This window comes from Corylus avellana, chromosome 4 (assembly GCF_965113065.1).
Source record: "Corylus avellana chromosome 4, dhCorAvel1.hap1.2, whole genome shotgun sequence".
Classification (NCBI taxonomy): domain Eukaryota; kingdom Viridiplantae; phylum Streptophyta; class Magnoliopsida; order Fagales; family Betulaceae; genus Corylus; species Corylus avellana.
In genome coordinates, this window is record NC_142493.1 from 18,190,996 (window position 1) to 18,211,681 (window position 20,686).

The 20,686-nt window shown below is 35.3% G+C and overlaps 1 non-coding gene across 1 annotated transcript; it reads left to right on the forward strand.

Annotated features, from left to right (window-relative positions):
- Positions 1-483: 483 nt before the first annotated feature.
- On the forward strand, positions 484-589 carry LOC132180144 (small nucleolar RNA R71). Its single transcript, XR_009440038.2, has one exon. It is a non-coding gene; the product is annotated as a small nucleolar RNA R71 (small nucleolar RNA).
- Positions 590-20,686: the final 20,097 nt, after the last annotated feature.

The window sequence follows — 20,686 nt, forward strand, 5'->3', positions numbered from 1 at the left end:
TACGGAGATGGCTCCTCTTGGTATTGTTGAGGCCAATTGATGGGAGATGACTCCTCTTCATGATAAAGTTAGGACAAATTGATGAGAGGTGACTCTTGATCTGCAATTGAAAACATGGAACAAGTCTTAGTGGTGTGGTCAATATGGGAACATTTGGCACATACCTCGACTTGTGTAACTTGTTGAACAGGAGCACTGCTATGATTAATCATTGCTTTCACAAGCATGTCCAGCTTTTTCTCCATGGCAGCCATTTGAGCCTGAATTCCACAATTGGTGCTCTCTTCATGTATGCCTTTTCCTTTGAGTCATTGTCTCCCTTTAGATGGGAATTGTTGAGAGCTCTCACTTAAGGTCTCGAAGAGTTCTATGGCTTCCTCACCGCTTTTCTCCATCAACATCCCACCACAAGCTAAATCTACAAGACTCTTGTTAGGATCATTTAAACCCTCATAGAATGGCAATACATGATCGTCATAAGATAAATTGTGATGAGGGCATCTGAGAAATAGTTCATTAAAGTGCTCCCATGCCTCGAAGAAAAGGTCTTCGTCTTTTGTTGGAAAGTCAGAATTTCCCTTTCAAAATTGCCTTGTCTTTTGGGCTAGAAAAAACTTCTTTAAGAACTTTGCGGGCATCTCATCCCAAGTACAAATAGAACCTGCGACCAAAGAATTGTACCATATCTTAGCATTATCTTTTAAAGAAAAAGGAAAGAGGATTAACCTGATTTCTTCTGGAGTTAAACCCTGAACATTCTGAGTCCTGTAGAGATCAAAGAATTTTTTAATATACCAATATGGGTTCTCTAAAGGTGTGCCTTTATAGTGTGGACCAATAATGAGTAGCTGTGGAGATAAATTGCAATTGCTCTGCACAATGGGCTGAAAATTAATGCATGATGGCTGGTTGAGGATCTGGGGACTAAATGAACTTTTCATCGGTCTTCGCACCAGATGTGTATTGTCTCTCAACAAGATTAAAACAAAAAGAAAGTTAAATAACAAAACAAAAATAAAATAAATAAATCAGATCCGTAATTAACATAGTTTCAGTGCTGTTGTCCGGATGTTCGATCGATCGCACCGTGAAGAGCGCTCGATCGCACTGGAATGGGCGCTCCAGCGCACCTCCAGAGAACAAAACAGAAACTGTAAAACTAGAGATTAAAACAAAAATAAAATTAACGAAGGAAAATAATTCTAAACAAAATTAAACAATCCCCAGCAATGGCGCCAAAAACTTGTTATGAAAAATACTACCTAAATTAATAGATAATAATTGGTACGTTTTACTCGCAAGTGCACAAGATCAAACAACATTATAGTGTAGCAAGTACGAGATCATTCCCACGAGGATTGTTGATTTTGCATAGAATTTATTAAAATATCAACTTTGTCACAAAATTGATACTATGAAAAATGAATAAAGATAAATGAGAAGGTAGTGCTTTGATATCCACCACTAATCATGCTCAATAATATAACAATATGTCAATGTTCCAGTCATATTATGAATACTTAAAGTTTGCCAACCTAAGGGTATGGGTGTCTACTCCTTAAGCTATTGATCTCCCTAAGCAACGAATTAGGCATGGGTGTCTACTCTAATTATTTTCTTTCTTAAAGGATTTAGCATGGGTGTATACTAAATTGTTCTTTAAGAAAGCATAAATCTATGAAAATCGACAAACACATGAGGCCTAGGGATGGGTGTATACTCCCGATTTCTCATGTTGATTAACCCAAGAACCCATGAGGAGATTCTTTTGTCACTCTATTAAGCCCAGGACTTGATCATCCAAATTGACTTAAATAACTAATTCATACCACATGCATATGTAGGCCAAACACATTCATATGAGGAATTCGATAAAACATGAATTAATCAAGTTAAGCATCACAATATGATTATCACAAAGGCGGTAATATTAAATATTAAATAAACATAATTAGGGCTTCAATCTATCCCTACTAAAGTAATTAGTTGCACATAATTAAAATAAAGCTAAAAGAAAAGGGAAAGAAAGAATCGAAAACAACTCCTTGAAGTAGCCTCCAAATTCTCCTTTCTCCGAAGTTGTGTGTTAAAATTGTGAGGCTTAGAGGTCTATTTATAGGGCTTAGGAGAGTCCTAGAAGCCCTAGTAATCCTAGGAAATTCGGAGTCCAGCCTCCTAGTCCAATTAGGAAGAAATCAGAATACAAATCGGAATAGGATTCGTCCAAATTTGTGTCTTTTATTGCGGAACAATTTTCGCATAGCAGAAGTCCGAATTAGAAAAATAATATTTCACAATGATTTGTTTAATTTTGAGTTAGCTTCCCAATATTACTAGAATCACTTCAATAGGATACATGAGCTAAAAGTTATGATCAAAATACCGAGACATGTGCAGAATCCAAATTTGAATCCAATCCGATTTTGACTCCAATTAGAGAAATTCCAATTTAATCATGTCATTTATTAGATTAAACTTAAACCACATCATATAGGTCCTCTATTATGATTGGTTAAGCTTAACCATATCTTCTAAGTCTTCCCAATTTGCTCTTTAAGCCTAAACTTTTTTGGAAACGCTTTCTTTTCTTCCATAACCTACAAAAACACAAAAAACACAAAAGTGAAATAAAATAGCACAACATAACAAGACTAAGAAGTCAATAAGTGTAAATTAAGGGTTAAAATATGAATATTTTGGCACTTATCTCTCGTGAGAAGGTTGAAACAGATCTGAAGGCTTCCCGGGATAGGTGCAGCCAGTTCCACCAAGGATACCTTTATTGGAAAGCTAAGGCGGCTCGTTACTTTGTGGAGTTGTCTCTTATTCCTTGGCTCTGAGATTTGCTTTGGGCACGAGGCTTTCATTGGGGCTTCGAGAATTGCCGATATTTGACTATTAATCGGGAGCAATTCAATATTGATCCGGACATGGTGAGTTCTGACTTCTTGATCCTCCCGGCAAGTGCTATTGACGAGTTGGTTGATTCCGGCAGAGATCTGATTCCAGATGCTCCGGAAGTCCACGTATATGGGCTCCAACCGGAAGTGAACTTACCCCCCGAGCCTCTTGGTCCCGAGATTGATATTGCTAATGATGATGATGATGCTGAATCCGCCCTTGTAGCTTAGTTTTTTTTTTTTTTTTTTTTGTCTGTATAACGAACATCTTTTCTTTTATACTTGCCTTGATTGATTCGTTTTGTTTTACTCTTTGTTGTGCCTTTTGTGTTCTGTGATCTGTAGTCGGTTATACAATCTTCTGTGCATCCCGGATCTTGGGATATTGCCTCATCTGTTTCGTCTGCCGAGTCTAACCCCCCTGTGCCGAAGAGGAAGGTGGATAGTGGTACGACTCCATTGGGGTAGCCCTCCAAGAAGGCGAAAGTCGACAAGTCCTTAGAGCTTTTGAGCCTGGTGTCATCAATCAGATCTAGTTCTGCCGCAGTGACCTTCGGGGCGCCCCACTCGTTTGATGGCATTCCTAATGATGTCATTCCCGAGGGTGATGTTCTCGACCTATTCCCTTCGAAGGAGACAGAAACTCTACAGGTTACTCCTCTGTGCATTCGGCCTCGGGAGTCTTGGGAGCCAGCTGCTGTTTGGAATGAAACTCATGATATCTCTTCTCCTAAGATTGGCCTTCTGAGACTTCTATTGGGCCCTTAAAACAAGGAACTCGTGTATTGAGGGCAGCTGCTGAGAAGGCATTCCGGGAGGAACTCGCCTTTGATTAGATCGTTGGATAAGGGTTTGAATGGACACCCTCTAACCGCGGTTACCAAGATGTTGCCGGTAGACTATAAACTGTTGGTACATTTTTCGGTATGATGGACCCAAGGGTAGGTTGGTAATTTTGGCTTAGCAGCTTTACTTAACTCCTGCAAAATGAGGGCACACGTTAAGAGGATGCGCCGGGTGGTGGCCGGTCGTTCCTCCTCAAATGCTTAAGTTAGTGTTTGTATAATCTTGATAGTGCATAAGTAAGAGAATCAATCGTACCTTGTCTCCTTTGCGACTAGGTCATGTTGACATAGCCATGATGACCGAGTGGAGAATCCAGGATTTGGTTGTAATAGATGGAGGAGTTAACATTCATGTACCCTGACCATTATGGTCAATATGAAACCATTATCATCATTAGTGGGATTCCGAGGATGGCGTGTAACCATCTGAAACACTTGAGCTGTAACTGCTCAAGTAATTTTGGTGTATTCGAGCTATCAATATAGTCGGTACGTGCCTTGCCCATAATGGCAGTATTTAAGTGGAGAAGATTCGACATGGTTGGTTCACGATACTCTCGAATTGAGTAAACCAGCCTAGCTTTAGGATATGACATTGTATCTATGGGTCACATATTTGGATCGTGACTATGCGGCCCATATGGATATGCTGAGCTTTTCCAGGTTGTAGGGTTCCCGGCCCACAGTCTTCAGTGATAGATTTGGGTGTAACAACACGTATTTGTGTGAGTTTTACCGCCTTGGTTGTGTAAATCTTTTGAACAACCCTCTCAACATTCAATGTCCTCAAAATCTATGAAATGATCTAATATCAATCCCCGATCTAGACAAATATACCTTTAAATATAACCTAAGGGAAAAATGATTATTCTATCTAATCATTGAATGCTCGGTTACCATATTATTTGTTCGATCTCGATCATTCGACCTTTTCCGCGATTGTTCAATAACTTTACCATACGTTCAGTAATCGTACGAAATCTCAATTTTCGACAAAGGTCCAAGCTTTCATAGTCTATCAAAACCTAAGGCTCTTTTAAGGTACTAACCATGGTTCTAACCCACAACAATATCTTCATGCATAATAATGTACGACCAACATTAATGAGAAACTAATACCATTAAACCTATGTTAAAATTCATTTTACAACATCAAACTCACAACCTAGATCTACAAGATAGCTTTGTCTAAACCACGAAAGCAATACTATCGGAAACAAAACAAGTGGATAAGATCAAACCAAACAAGTTTAAATCTAGGATATTACCTCCTTGAAGAAAATAAGACCAAAAGCAAACTTTTTCTCTCTCTAAACCTCTACTCTTTGTCACTTTAGTGTTACTGGGTAAAGAGGGCTGGAAGTATGTGTGAATTTATAGACCTCCTATGATCGTTCAAAAGAGCTAAGGTGTCCATGTCTATAAGACTCTAGAAAATAATTAAGTTTATTATTAATAACTTCATAGTAATCACATTTAATTAATGAGATAAATAGTACATGGGACCAGTTAGAATAATTGATATAATAACAATATTATTTAATGATGATATATTATGTAATGTAAGTTTTAAGTGATAAAGAGATTAACTAATAATAATGTTAGTGTGACAAACGATTAATAAATAAAATAGGTTAATGGTAAGTCGTAGTTAGAATAAATAAAAGTAGTGTGGAGAATAAAAGAGGACAATAAAGATAGAATCAATATGTAGTGGGGTAATCATGCAATTTTAAAAAAACGGGGCTTTAAAATAAAAAGGAGATCTAACTAATGACACGTGTTGGGCTACCATTGGCTATATGGGATATCCCTTATCCCCTTATCCCATATCTTTCTCCCTTCTCCTAAAACTCACACGCTCTTCTCCCCCCCCCCCCCTTCTCCCTTTGTCTCACTTCCCCTTCCCTTTCTTCTCTCCTTTCTCTTCACGCACACACACATGGCCGAGGGAGAGACAGAGAGAGAGAGACAGAGAGAGAACGAGCTAGAGAGAGAAAGAGTTGTAGATTGAGAGAGAGAGAGAGAGAGAGAGGTGCTGCTGGCCGTGAGAAAGAAAGAAGAAGAAGAAGGAGAAGAAGAAAAGAGAAAGTGAGGAAGTTTAAGTGGGTTTCGGCCATGGGTGCTTGTGAGGTAAAAGCATTAGTCTTTTCATGTAATTTTTGTTATGCTTGTGGGGACGGAAGCTATAAATTGTGAGGATTTGTGGGACTTTGATTTTGGTCCAAAAATTAGGGTTCTTGAATGGGATTTTGTTACATTGTTAAAATTTTTAGTTTCTCTTTAAGGTTTTGTTCCACCCATTGAATATCAAGCTTGAAATCATAATAATTTGGGGAATTTCTAATTAGGTCTGAAAGTTGAGAAATTTTAATTAGAAGCCTAATTTCTAAAATTAGCTTGGGGCTTTTATGTGTTATAGATTTCTATGCATTGTACAAGTTCCAGGTTATGGAATTAAAGGGTTGAAACTCTAATTTTACCTATTGGTAAAGTATGAACATAAAGCCTAATTGGTATAGTATGAATTAAATTGGGGCTTTTGGTATGTGAACACTAGGATGGCTAATTCGATGGGTTAATTGCATTTGAAGTGTTAATTAGCCTTAGGCTTTCATGGGTCTAATAGAAATTGATGAATATGGGTTTAGGTTCTAATGTCATATTAGAATCATGGTAATTATCGTAAGTGTTTATGAGTATTATAAATTAGGGTAAACGACAATAAGAATGGATATATACATGTTGCGTATGATAAGGGAGTAAATGATTATTTAATGTGATGAGTAGTAAATAGATAAGTAGATGGGTATAATGGTAAACATGTTGATAAACATAGACTATGATAAGGTTATGTAATAAAATGATTTAAGATGAGATGATTGTATATTATTGGTTGCCCAAATATGACCTTAAGGCATTAGAGTATTATATGTATAAATTGGTTATGTTGTAAAAATGCATAACTAGACTTTGGATTCACTTAGTATTGCAATTAAATATATATGTACAATAAAAGTGACATAAGCGCGTTATTGAAATTGGATTAACTTAATATGCATTTAAATTATATAAGTACCAAATATACTTTCATATCATGAATTAATAAAGTAATAAATTGCTAATGTAAAGATGGAATTCATTAAGTGTGTATTTAGTAATCAAGTTAATACATGGTGTAAGAATATGGTAACCTTGGGTGTCTTAGTGTAAAGCAATTAATTAGAATAAGGCCTTAATTGTGTTGGCTTATTTGGAGGGTCTTTGGTGCTTAGTTAATGTCTAGGAGAGTAACCGATGTAGTGAGAGATGCTTGTGGGATGAAAGTATCTTGGTGAAGTTTGTGTTGTCAGAGCCTATAATAGAGTTTAAGTATGTGTTTATCATGTAAATATATAGGTACTCGCAAGTGGGCCAAGGTTGCTAAGAGAATCCAAACGGATCAAGGTAAGTATTTTACTTACTGGGCAAAAAGATACTACGTTTTAAACTATAAAAGATGTTTTGGATGAATGATTGATAAAAGGTGTTTTGTGATTAGATGACTATTTAATGATGTTCTATGAGATGTGTTGGATGAATGTTTGATGTAATGTTTCTATGAGATTTTATGGATTTTCAAGATAATATGATGATTATGTTGACATGAGTATTTCAATGGTTCGTATGATTCTATGATTTTATGATATGACTTATGATAGCATATGAGTTCAAGGATTTACTGACATAAACATGAACATAGCATGAGCAATGGAATGGAAACAGGGTTCAACTCCGGTAGTGATTGAGTATGGTCTCACTACCGTAAAGCTGGCCCATGCATAACGGAAACGGGGTTCAACTCCGGTGGTGATTGAGTATTGTCTCACTACCGTAGAACTGGCCTCATGTATAACGAAAAACAACAAGACGGCCCCCGGTAGTGATGACAAGTCTCCTACCGCAGAGTTGGCCTCATGATGGAAATGACACAAGATGATGAACATGAGCATAAGCATGCATAGCATATGATTGCATGCAAATGATGATAAAGGCACGGTAACCCGGTCTTACTTTGTAGATGGCACAAGTAGCGGCAAGCAAAGTAAGGTTAAGGACAAATGATGTTAAAGGAAAGGTAATTGGTCTTACTTTGTAGATGGCCCAAGTAGCGGCAAGCAAAGTAAGAACGGTCCTTGTTTTGTAGATGGCACAAGTAGGGGCATGCAAAACAAGGATTGGTCTTTCTCTATAGATAGCACAAGTAGGGGTAAGCAGAGTAAGGACAGGGACAAATGATGTTAAAGAAAAGGTAACTGGTCTTACTTTGTAGATGGCACAAGTAGCGGCAAACAAAATAAGAACGGTCCTTGTTTTGTAGATGGTACAAGTAGGGGCAAGCAAAACAAGGATTGGCCTTACTCTGTAGATGGCACAAGTAGAGGCAAGCTGAGTAAGGACATGGACAAATGGTACACAGAGAAACAAGAATGACAATGATGAGCATGAATTTGCATGGCATATGAATGTTATGATGATGATGATATATGATGCTTGCATGGTTACATATGATGCTTGCATGGTTACATATGATGGTTTTTATGCTAGACGTATCGGTATGCATATGAGACGGGAGATGGAACCGTGTGTATGTATATCATTATGGATAGATGAAGAATGATGACTTTCAATATGTTTTATTGTTAAGCTAATTAAATTGTACGTATGTTTTCAAATGATGACTCTTTTAGATAGCCGGTGAGTGAGCGTCTCTATTTCATGGAGATGGCGGGCTCATGAAATCCGCCTGCATCACAGGTTGTGGTGATTCCCATGGTGGAGACGATGTTGTGGATGCAGGTACAGAGACGATAGATGAGGATCTTGTTGCCATGTATTTGGGCCACGATGTTTGAAGCCTAGATGCGTCGGGGGTTAATTTTGTTGGACTAGTTATTAGTCCTCTTTGTTAGAGCATTTATGTATATGCTTAGATGTTGGTATTTTTTCTTTGGCTCATGTCGCATGTGACACTTTGCTTAGCCATTCTTTTGTATGTAAAGCTCTACTCACATAGATGTATTTGTCAGCTCTAATGTGTTATGTAGGTCTAATGTTATTTATATTCCGCTGCAAAGATATGAACTCTGATGAATCATTAAAGCATATAGCTCTGTGACGCATTTTATACTGTCAATCAGATTAATACATTAGTTTGTGGCATACTGCGGTATCGCCATACTACTGTGACAATCTGCTTTGTTGTGGGTTGTTAGTTTTTAAAAGAAAAATTTTTAATCATGCTTTCATCAAGCGAGTCGTCACAAAATTTGGTATATGCGCGAATGGCACCAAGTTCTTTAAGGAATTTGCTACCATAGCAACTATTATATCATGAGTAGGGCTGACAATTTTGAGACTACCCGACAATCCGACCTGAACATGACACGAAATTACCGGGTTTTAGTTTATCTTAAACGGGTTTGGGTTGTAATCGGGTCGACCTCTTTATTTTGTTCTTAACTGGTCGGATCGCGGGTGACCCGCCATACCTGTTTAACTTTTAAAAAAAAAAAAAAAAAAAAAAAATTGGATGCCAGTTGCCGTTCCTTACCGCATGCCTGCCTGGTTTCCACTAAAAATTGAAAAGCTATTCACCGCTTCAGTAAAATGCTACTAGCCTATGATGTTTATATAAAAAACTAAATAAAAAAATTGATATAAAAAAACTGATATGACTTATAAGAAGCACTTCACATGCTTCAGTAGTACTAGTCTACTAATTTCTACCTTTTGGCCTTTTCAATTCCCAACATTGAATATAAAAAACTAAATTAAAAAAAAAAAAAAAAAAAAATTGATACCCTCTCATCTTCCTCTTCATCTCTTCCATTATCTGCAAACTATACCCATCATCACCATGGTGTCTCCATCTCTCTTGTGCCGCTCCGTATCCATCTCTCTCTCTCGTGCGCCGTCGTCCCTTGCTAGCCTTGCCTATCTCTCTCGTGCTACAGCCGCTCACTAGCCTCACCTCTCTCTCGTGCCACCGCATCCCTCTCACTCTCAGTCTTAGCTCGCCTCTCTTTCTCCCTCTCATTCCATCTCCGAAGACTCCAATATCTCTCTTTCTCTTGTCTCAAGCTGAGGAGTGAGGATTTTTTTTACGGGTTAAATGCGACCCGACCCGACCCGACCCGACCCATTATTTTAAACGGGTCTCATGAGTTGTGTCGGATGACCTCTGAAAATTTTCGTGTCATGTCGGAGTGTCCAACCCGTTTATTAAACGGGTCGTGTTTGGGTATAGTCTAAATGGGTCGCGGATACCCGCGGGTCGTAAACGGGTCGACCAGCAGACCCGTTTTACCAGCCCTAATCATGAGCAACTAGGTTCATAGAGTTGAGTCTAGTATTGGTTCAAGGATAACACTAGAGCTATAAGAAACTTAAAGGCTTCAAGAAAATATAATAAGACGAAACTTTTATGAGATTAGGATTGCGTTAATTGTGTGTGGTGCATCGTAGATTTGCTTTATGAGCATGTCTACGATATGACATTGCCTATGTGGTTTCTTCTGCATTGACATGAGGCTCTTGCAGAGTGATGCCACCGTTCACTTTGTGAATAATTGGAATTGATCTTTTTAGAATCTAGTTTCTCTATGATCTAAGGTACAAAGTTCAGTTTTTACCAGAGCATAGGGTAGTATTGGTCTCGAAAGAGGTGAGTTTCTATGTTTGATAATCTAGGTATTGAGTGACGTAGTCCTTTCTTAAGGGTATAGCAAGTTTGTATTAAGTTACGAAATGTAAAGGAAAATTCCTAGCGAAGATTGTTTAATGATCCTCTCTTCAGAAAATGATCTGGCTTGAAGAAATTAACTGATCTTCGTGTACTTCATTCGGGGGTAACATATCTCTCAAGGGAATAGAGGACTAGCTCATGAATATCCAGAATCCTCTTCACGTTGCGATTTGTCTGATGGAGTGGAAAGTTAACTGTCACTTACGCACTAACAAGAGAAGCAAGACTTTGGTGCCATCATCGAAGGAAGAAGTTTGCAAAGAAATTGGGAAGCGAGAAGGCAATTGCTTGCGCCCGATTCAAGGAAGTGTTTCACATTAGATACATGTTTGGAGGAACATAAATCGGTGTAACACATATGGATGATGAATTAATTAGGACACCCTAGTGATTATTTAAGTACGTATAGGAACAATAAAAATAATTCTTGAATCTTAATGGAGAAAAATGTAGGTATGTATGTGGGTAGTGTTAAAACTTTTTATATTTACTACCTATTTAGATTTTCAATGAATATTAAATGGGTGTTAAAGTGATTATGAGATAGATAAGTGTTAAAGTATATTGTTTTAAGAAATTGCTATGAAGTAGAAAGTTGATTTAAAGAAGTACTTCCTATACAATGTGTTAAAAGAATCATGTTTTGAATGATGATATTTGATGTGGTATTTTTGTGACCAAAAATATCAATTATAAAAATAACAACTCGCAATAGGACGAATCTTTGTAGGATACGGCTATAGAGAGGGTGTCGAACCTCAAGGACTGCAGGGGTTTAATTATCAAAATTTGAAAGATTAAAATTAACTTAATTAAAGATAATGATTTGTTTGTGTGAATTTAAAGTGCATAAAATAAACGGAAATAAATATATGAGAGAGAGAGTAAGGTATTGATTTCACCACTATCCGCACATCAATGGTTAACCATATTTAATTCTAACAATTCTTTCTATGCATGTTATAAATTAAACAAGAAAACATATAAAAATAATTTCATATAATCAACGGAATAGCATAATCCATCTTCGGTTGGCACGGATCGTCTACCTATATTACACTAAACTAGGGTGTAGTACGATCCATCTTTCCTAGGTATGGTCTATCTAACCCTATTGATTACATGCCAATTAAGAACCATTGTATAACCATCATTTTTATAATCACAGAAAATAAGAATGATTTGAATTCAATAATAGTAAAATAATTTCTAAGACAAGATAATAATTTTACTAATATTGAATTGGAATTAAAGAACAATTGCATTTAATATGAAGAGCAGAAATCAATTGTAGCAATCCTCATAGTTATACAATCAACATGCATAAATAGAAAAACTAGAAATTAAATACAATCAAACCATTGTGCTTGGAAAGGGTTATAATACCCCACAATTGGGTTTAGCCACTCATGATCTTCTAAGCTTCACAGACAATTTTACTAAAATTTAACTCTCAAAATCTGTGTGTCTGTTTACAATGTTTAGAGCCCTATTTATAGGGATTAGGAGAACCCTAAAAACCCAAGAAATCCTCAGAAAACCGGAGGTCAGTTTCCCAGTCCAATTAGGAGACTGAAAACCAAGTCCATGCTGGAAAAGGATTGCTGCCGTGCTGTACACACCCGAGCGCTCGATCCGAGATCTTGTGCGCTCGAGCTTAACTGTTGTGCGCACGAGCGTAGGCATGCGCTCGATCCCTGGCCGCAGACGTTCGAGAGTACCTGCGCTCGATCCTAGGAGTGCTGCAATCGATCCTAGATCCAGAATGCTCAACTTGTTGTCCTTTGAAGCCCAATTTCGAATGGTTTGTCAAATGAGACCTAAAACACAAAAAAAAAACAAAATCAAACAAATAACAATGCTAAGGAATTAACATATGTAAATTAAGGGGCTTGAATGTGCAACATTCGGCGCTTATCAATATTGAAATAAATAGTTGGTTTAAGTATGTTTTATAAAATGTGTTAAGAAACCAATGCTTCAAAGTACAACTTTAAACAAGGAATTTTTCCGAATATGAGATTTCAAATATGTTTTATGGTTAAAAAAATAAATAAATAAATTAAATAAAATAATAAAAAGGGTGTATTTCGTTACTCTATCTTTTGAGGATTGTAGTAACTATGCTTAAACAAGAAACAAATCATGGTACTATATAAGGATAGGTACCTAGATATGAATGGAGGAAATAAAAGTTATGGAACTAGTGAAATTGATTGATAAGTATATAGAAGACAATTTAACTATTGAGGTTAGATAAAAGTTAAGTTATAATCAAATTGGATTAAATATAAGGATCTAAGTAGTTTACCTCTTCGAGGGTTGTAGTATCAATATTTGAATAAGGAATAGATCATGGTGTTTTATAAGGTTAGAGAGGCTCAGAATAGTGGAAGATGGAAAGAGTTGCTTGGAAGATATAGATATATTGATTCGTCTTTTCTGTTTTTTTTTTTTTTAGCCAATGAATGTTGAGATATAGATATATTGATTCGTTAATATTGAGGACACTTAGTAAGCCCACGTAAAGAGCTTTAATGTTTTTAAAGTATTAGGTGATAACACAAGGGTATTGATATTCTTGACAAAACATAATGTGAGGCTCATAGGAAATTGATAATCCATATTGATTGATGACAATGTAAATGATCTATTGATGAAAATCAAATATTATTGAGGCTATTTGATGAATGAATGATCAATATTAGAGCCTAGACTAAAGTGTAGAGATCATCTATTGGTGACAGTGTGAGTGATATAATCTGATGTCATTAAGGTTGTTTATGGATAAGTGTACTTATTTAAATTTTGGGGATTAGATTCCTATTGCAACCAAGGATTGATTACTAGAGGTAATGAATAATTGAAGAGATCTATGGGAAATAATATATCAAAATTTACTGAATGAAGAGATTTGGTTTAATCTCCATTAAGTCATAGAATGAATAATGAGCTTCGAGCTAAGGAGGGGAGGCCCATGATAGTGTTTGTTTGGAGTCAACAAAATACTCATGGAATGATAAGTGACTAGTAGGTAGTCCCAATGGGAGTATTAAGGTCAAGTGATCAATGTACTATACCAAATGTTCCCTTGGGATCGAGAGATAGAATCATATTAAGTTTAAAGGATGATAATTAGCATTGACATGCAATACGAAGTATGCTTGGGTTACAAAACTCAAAGAATTCTAGTTGTCAACTATATATTGCATACAAGTTGATAAATTGGAGACCTTAGAAAATAGATGGATATACATTAGGATGATCCAGAATAGTAATTGTAAGAGGGATCAATAGATGTGAGGAGTCACCATAATAATAATGATAGTGGGATATGCGGTATACCAGTAGGCGTTTGATTTACTTTGGGAGTTAGTTGATAGATTTGAAGCTATAATAAATATATGATGACCTTCACAAAGCCATATGTGATATATGATGTGATTCAAGATTATATGTACCATATTAAATACAAATCACTCAAGTATGTAGTGGAATAGACAATATGAGGTATTACAAAAATGAAATGTCAATGGACCAAGTGTAAGGACTAGATATGGCTTTGAGATTAAGGATAGTATGTGTAGTGTTGATGATCTTTAAGGTCTATTGAGGAAGTGATGCGAGCGCAATAAATCAATACAAGGAGTACAAATTTCAAGGACGAAATTTAATAAGGAGGGGAGGATGTAAGACTCGAGAAAGTAATTAAGTTTATTATTAATAACCTCATAGTAATTAGATTTAATTAATGAGATAAATAGCACATGGGACCAGTTAGAATAATTGATATAATAACAATATTATTTAATGATGATATATTATGTAATGTAAGTTTTAAGTGATAAAGAGATTAACTAATAATAATGTTAGTGTGACAAATGATTAATAAATAAAATAGATTAATGGTAAGTTGTAGTTAGAATAAATAAAAGTAGTGTGGGGAATAAAAGAAGACAATAAAGATAGAATCAATATGTAGTGGGGTAATCTTGCAATTTTAAAAAGATAGGGCTTTAAAATACAAAGGAGATCTAACTAATGCCACGTGTCGAGCTACCATTGGCTACCCCCCCCCCCTTCTTCTCCCTTCATCTCACTTTCCCTTCCCTTTCTTCTCTCCTTTCTCTTCAGGCACACACACATGGCCGAGGGAGAGAGAGAGAGAACGAGCTAGAGAGAGAAAGAGCTGCAGATTGAGAAAGAGAGAGAGAGAGAGAGAGAAAGAGGTGCTTCTGGCCATGAGAAAGAAAGAAGAAGAAGGAGAAGAATAAAAGAGAAAGTGAGGAAGTTTAAGTGGGTTTCGGCCATGGGTGCTTGTGAGGTAAAAGCTTTAGTCTTTTCTTGTAATTTTCGTTATGCTTGTGGGGACGGAAGCTATAAATTGTGAGGATTTGTGGGGCTTTGATTTTAGTCCGAAAATTAGGGTTCTTGAATGGGATTTTGTTATATTGTTAAAATCTTTAGTTTCTCTTTAAGGTTTTGTTTTACCCATTGAATATCAAGCTCGAAATCATAATAATTTTGGGAATTTCTAATTAGGTCTGAAAATTGGAAAATTTTAATTAGAAGCCTAATTCTTAAAATTAGCTTGGGGCTTTTATGTGTTATAAATTACTATGCATTGTACAAGTTCCGGGTTATGGAATTAATGGGTTGAAACTCTAATTTTACTTATTGGTAAAGTATGAACATAAACCCTAATTGGTATAGTATGAATTAAATTGGGGCTTTTGGTATGTGAACACTAGGATGGCTAATTGGATGGATTAATTGCATTTGAAGTGTTAATTAGCCCTAGGCTTTCATGGGTTTAATAAAAATTGATGAATATGGGTTTAGGTTCTAATGCCATATTAGAATCATGGTAATTATCGTAAGTGTTTATGAGTATTATAAATTGGGGTAAACGACAATGAGAATGAATATATACATGTTACGTATGATAAGGGAGTAAATGAGTATTTAATGTAATGAGTAGTAAATAGATAAGTAGATGGGTATAATGGTAAACATGTTGATAAACATAGAGTATGATAAGGTTATGTAATAAAATGATTTAAGATGAGATGATTGTATATTATTGGTTGCCCAAATATGACCTTAAGGCATTAGAGTATTATATGTATAAATTGGTTATGTTGTAAAAATGCATAACTAGACTTTGGATTCACTTAGTATTGCAATTAAATATATATGTACAATAAAAGTGACATAAGCGCGTTATTGAAATTGGATTAACTTAATATGCATTTAAATTATATAAGTACCAAATATACTTTCATATCATGAATTAATAAAGTAATAAATTGCTAATGTAAAGATGGAATTCATTAAGTGTGTATATAGTAATCAAGTTAATACATGGTGTAAGAATATGGTAACCTGGGGTGTCTTAGTGTAAAGCAATTAATTAGAATAAGGCCTTAGTTGTGTTGGCTTATTTGGAGGGTTTTTGGTGCTTAATTAATGTCTAGGAGAGTAAGCGATGTAGTGAGAGATGCTGGCGGGATACAAGTATCTTGGTGAAGTTTGTGTTGCTAGAGCTTATAATAGAGTTTAACTATATGCTTATCATGTAAATATATAGGTACTCGCAAGTGGGTCAAGGTTGCTAAGAAAACCCAAGCGGATTAAGGTAAGTATTTTACTTATTGGGCAAAAAGATACTATGTTTTAAACTATAAAAGATGTTTTGGATGAATGATTGATACAAGGTGTTTTGTGATTATATGACTATTTAATGATGTTCTATAAGATGTGTTGGATGAATGTTTGATGTAATGTTTCTATGAGCTTTTATAGATTTTCGAGATAATGTGATGATTATGTTGTCATAAGTATTTCGATGGTTCGTATGGTTTATGACATGATTCTATGATTTTATGATATGAGTTATGATAGCATATGAGTTCAAGGATTTATTGACATAAGCATGAATATAGCATGAGCAATGGACTGGAAACGGGGTTCAACTCCGGTAGTGATTGAGTATGGTCTCACTACCGTAGAGCTGGCCCATGCATAACAAAAACGAGGTTCAACTCCGGTGGTGATTGAGTATTGTCTCACTACCGTATAGCTGGCCTCATGTATAACGAAAAACAACAAGACGGCCCCCGGTAGTGATGACAAGTCTCCTACCGCAGAGTTGGCCTCATGATAGAAATGACACAAGATGATGAACATGAGCATAAGCATGCATAGCATATGATTGCATGGAAATGATGATAAAGGCACAATAACCCGGCCTTACTTTGTAGATGGCACAAGTAGATGTAAGCAAAGTAAGGTTATGAACAAATGATGTTAAAGGAAAGGTAACTGGTCTTACTTTGTAGATGGCCCAAGTAGCGGCAAGCAAAGTAAGAACGTTCCTTGTTTCTTAAATGGCACAAGTAGGGGCAAGCAAAACAAGGATTGGCCTTACTCTGTAGATAGCACAAGTAGGGGGAAGCAAAGTAAGGACAGGGACAAATGATGTTAAAGAAAAGGTAACTAGTCTTACTTTGTAGATGGCACAAGTAGCGGTAAACAAAATAAGAACGGTCCTTGTTTTGTAGATGGCACAAGTAGGGGCAAGCAAAACAAGGATTGGCCTTACTCTGTAGATGGCACAAGTAGAGGTAAGCAGAGTAAAGACATGGACAAATGGTACACAGAGAAACAAGAATGACAATGATGAGCATGAATTTGCATGGCATATGAATGTTATGATGATGATGATATATGATGCTTGGATTGTTGTATATTATGGTTTTTATGCTAGACATATCGGTATGCATATGAGATGGGAGATGGAACCGTGTGTATGTATATCGTTATGGATAGATGATGCATGATGACTTTCAATATGTTTTATTGTTAAGCTAATTAAATTGTAAGTATGTTTTCAAATGATGACTCTTTTAGATATCTCAGTGAGTTCTATACTGCTGAGCGTCTCTATTTCATGGAGACGGGAGGCTCATGAAATCTGCCTGCATCATGGGTGGTGGTGATTCATATAGTGCAGACAGTGTTGTGGTTGTAGGTACAGAGACGATAGATGAGGATCCTGTTGTCATATATTTGGGCCGCGATGTTTGAGGCCTAGATGCGTCTGGGGATAATTTTGTCAAACTAGTTATTAGTCCTCTTTGTTAGAGCATTTATGTATATGCTTAGATGTTGGTATTTTTTCTATAGCTCGTGTCACATGTGACACTTTGTTTAGCCATTCTTTTGTATGTAAAGCTCTACTCACATAGATGTATTTGTCAGCTCTAATGTGTTATGTAGGTCTAATGTTATTTATATTCCACTGCAAAGATATGAACTCTGATGAATCATTGATACATATAGCTCTGTGTGGCATATTATACTGTCAATCAGATTAATACATGGGTTCGTGGCATACTGCAGTATCGTCATGCCACAGTGATAATCCTCTTTGTTGTGGGTTATTTGTTTTTAAAAGAAAAAATTTTAATCATGCTTTTATCAAGCGGGTCGTCACAATGTCTACAAAAAAATTCCAGACTAGTATTGAATGTTTGGCATACAACTTCAAATGTTTGGAATCCAACTTAATTGTTCGAGATCCAATGTCAAACGTTCTAAATTCAACTCAATCGTTTGAGATCTAACGTCGAATGTTTGGCCCATGGCCCATATTCTTAAAAAATTCAAGATCTCACACTTTACAAACTGAGAACCAACCATAACATCTTTAAGTTATAATAGCGTACTTAGCCATAATAATATTTGGAGTATTACAGGTCTAGTTGTCTAGATGACAAACATTCTACTGGTGGTTATTGTATTTTCTTGGGGTCTAATTTAATTACATTGAGCTATCGCAAGCAATTCACTGTCTCTGGATCTAGCATTGACGTTGAGTACCTTACCTTAGCATCAACAACTGTAGAGATTACTTGGCTTCTATTGTTAATGTGTGAACTTCAGATTTTTTAGGAATGTCAAGGTGGTTACGTTTATTGGTTATTGGCAATAACAGCTAACCGTAACCGCCTTAGCGGTTAGTAGATTTCACTAATCGCAACCGCTAACCACTGAGCGGTTAACAGTTAGCGGTTAATGAAATAGATAACCGCCCGCTAACCTCTTTTTCAAAATTGGGCTTTTTTTGGGGCTTTTTTTTGGCTTTTTTGGGCTTTCTTTATGGCTTTTCGGGCCTTTTTGGGCTTTTTTTTACTTTTTTTTTTGTCGTCTTCTTGGGCCTAATTGCTATAAAAAGAGCCCATATTGAAGAATCAAAAATATTTGACCCAAAATTTACATTTACTTTTTTTTTTTTTTTTTTTTGTCGTCTTCTTGGGCCTAATTGCTATAAAAATTGCCCATATTGAAGAATCAAAAATATTTGACCCAAAATTTACATTTACTTGTTTTTTTTTTGGTTAAAAAAAAAATTCAACACAACATATAAAAAAAAGTTTAGAATTCAAACAGCTGTCACAACATATAATGATAATATATTAATACTTAAATTTTATTTATAAGTAATAAATTAATTGGTCATTGTTTAATCCAATGTCAATTACTTAATTTGATATTATACGAATCATATCATCATTGTACATTAATAATATGATTCATTTGAAGTCTTGAATAAAATATTTGAATTGTCATTGAATCATATGATTAAGTATTAATATTATACATTTATATTATTCATATGCATATGTAGACTTATATAGACTTATACGTTTATAACATACATTGGAAAGTCTCTAGATATTTAATTGTTGTATTAGTATGAATTGGTATACTTATGAGTTATGTCATATTACATATGTATAATTTGTTATTATATAATCAAATGATTTAATGATCAATTGATCATGTGATATAATCATATAAATTCTAGTGATAATATATTAATACTCAAATTGTGATTTAATTATTATTATTTTTTTAAATTGTGATTATATGATATAATCATATAAATTATAGTGATAATATATTAATGCTTAAATTGTGATTTAATTATTTTTTAAAAAAATTGTGATTTAATAATCAAGTGATTATGTTATATGTATAAATATTTTTATAATTATAGTTATAAAAATATATTATATAAAAAAGGCGGTTAGCGGTTAGACGGTTAGTAAACTCAATAACCGCTAACCGCTAAGCGGTTATAGCGGTTAGCGGTTAAACGGTTAGCGATTTTTAACCGCCCACATTGACACCCCTAGGATTTTTCTTCCTCATCCACCCACATTATGGTGTGATGATATAAGTACTACTTACATGTCTGCCAATCGTATGTTTCACGTAAGAACAAAGCTTATTGAAATAGATTTTTATTTTGTACACAACAAGGTTGTGTCTAAGCAATTGGTTGTTAAGTTCATCTTTACAAAGAATCAACTTTCTAACCCGTTCACTAAAACACTTCCAGCACCACGATATCTCAATGTCAATTTCCTACTATTGAGCTTGAGGGGGCGTATTATGACTCAAATTCATTAACAATTGTTTTTTTTTTTTTTTGACATGTCTACATAAGGGAAGGTGGAGGAGAGAGTTGAACTAGTGACCTCCGCTTTATAAAATGTAGTTCACAGCTGATTGAGTTACCTCTTGAGGACAAATTCATCAACAGTTGTTGGATACAAATCAACAACAAAACGTGATAAACATAAATATAAAGATGCTTAAGAAGATCATGCAAAAAGATAAATGATAGAGTTTGAGATTACTTAATACTTATAACTTGTAAATAGTAGAAGCAAAATATGTCTATATGTAGTCTTTATAACCTTGTACAAATTCTACAACTTGTATCTATTAATACAACACAAAGTCTACCATCAAAAGTGTAAAGCCAAATATTCTTCCAACGTGTGCTTGTTTACTTCTCCAAGTGGTCATTGCTCAATTGGGAAAATGCTTATCCATCCTTTACGTCTTGGTTACCCTAAACACTTCTTTAATAAGGAAGTAATGATCTCATGATTGTCGTTTGTGTTTGCTAGTCAAGGATTCACACAAATCTTTGAGTGATTATTATTTTCTACGGACACAAAGTTCCACTTGACCTTTCTTGAAAATGAAAGTATACATCATAAAAACATCGCAGAGAGAAACAAATTATTAAATAAGAATAGGAAAGAGATAAAAAAAAGCCAACATTTTTATTTCAA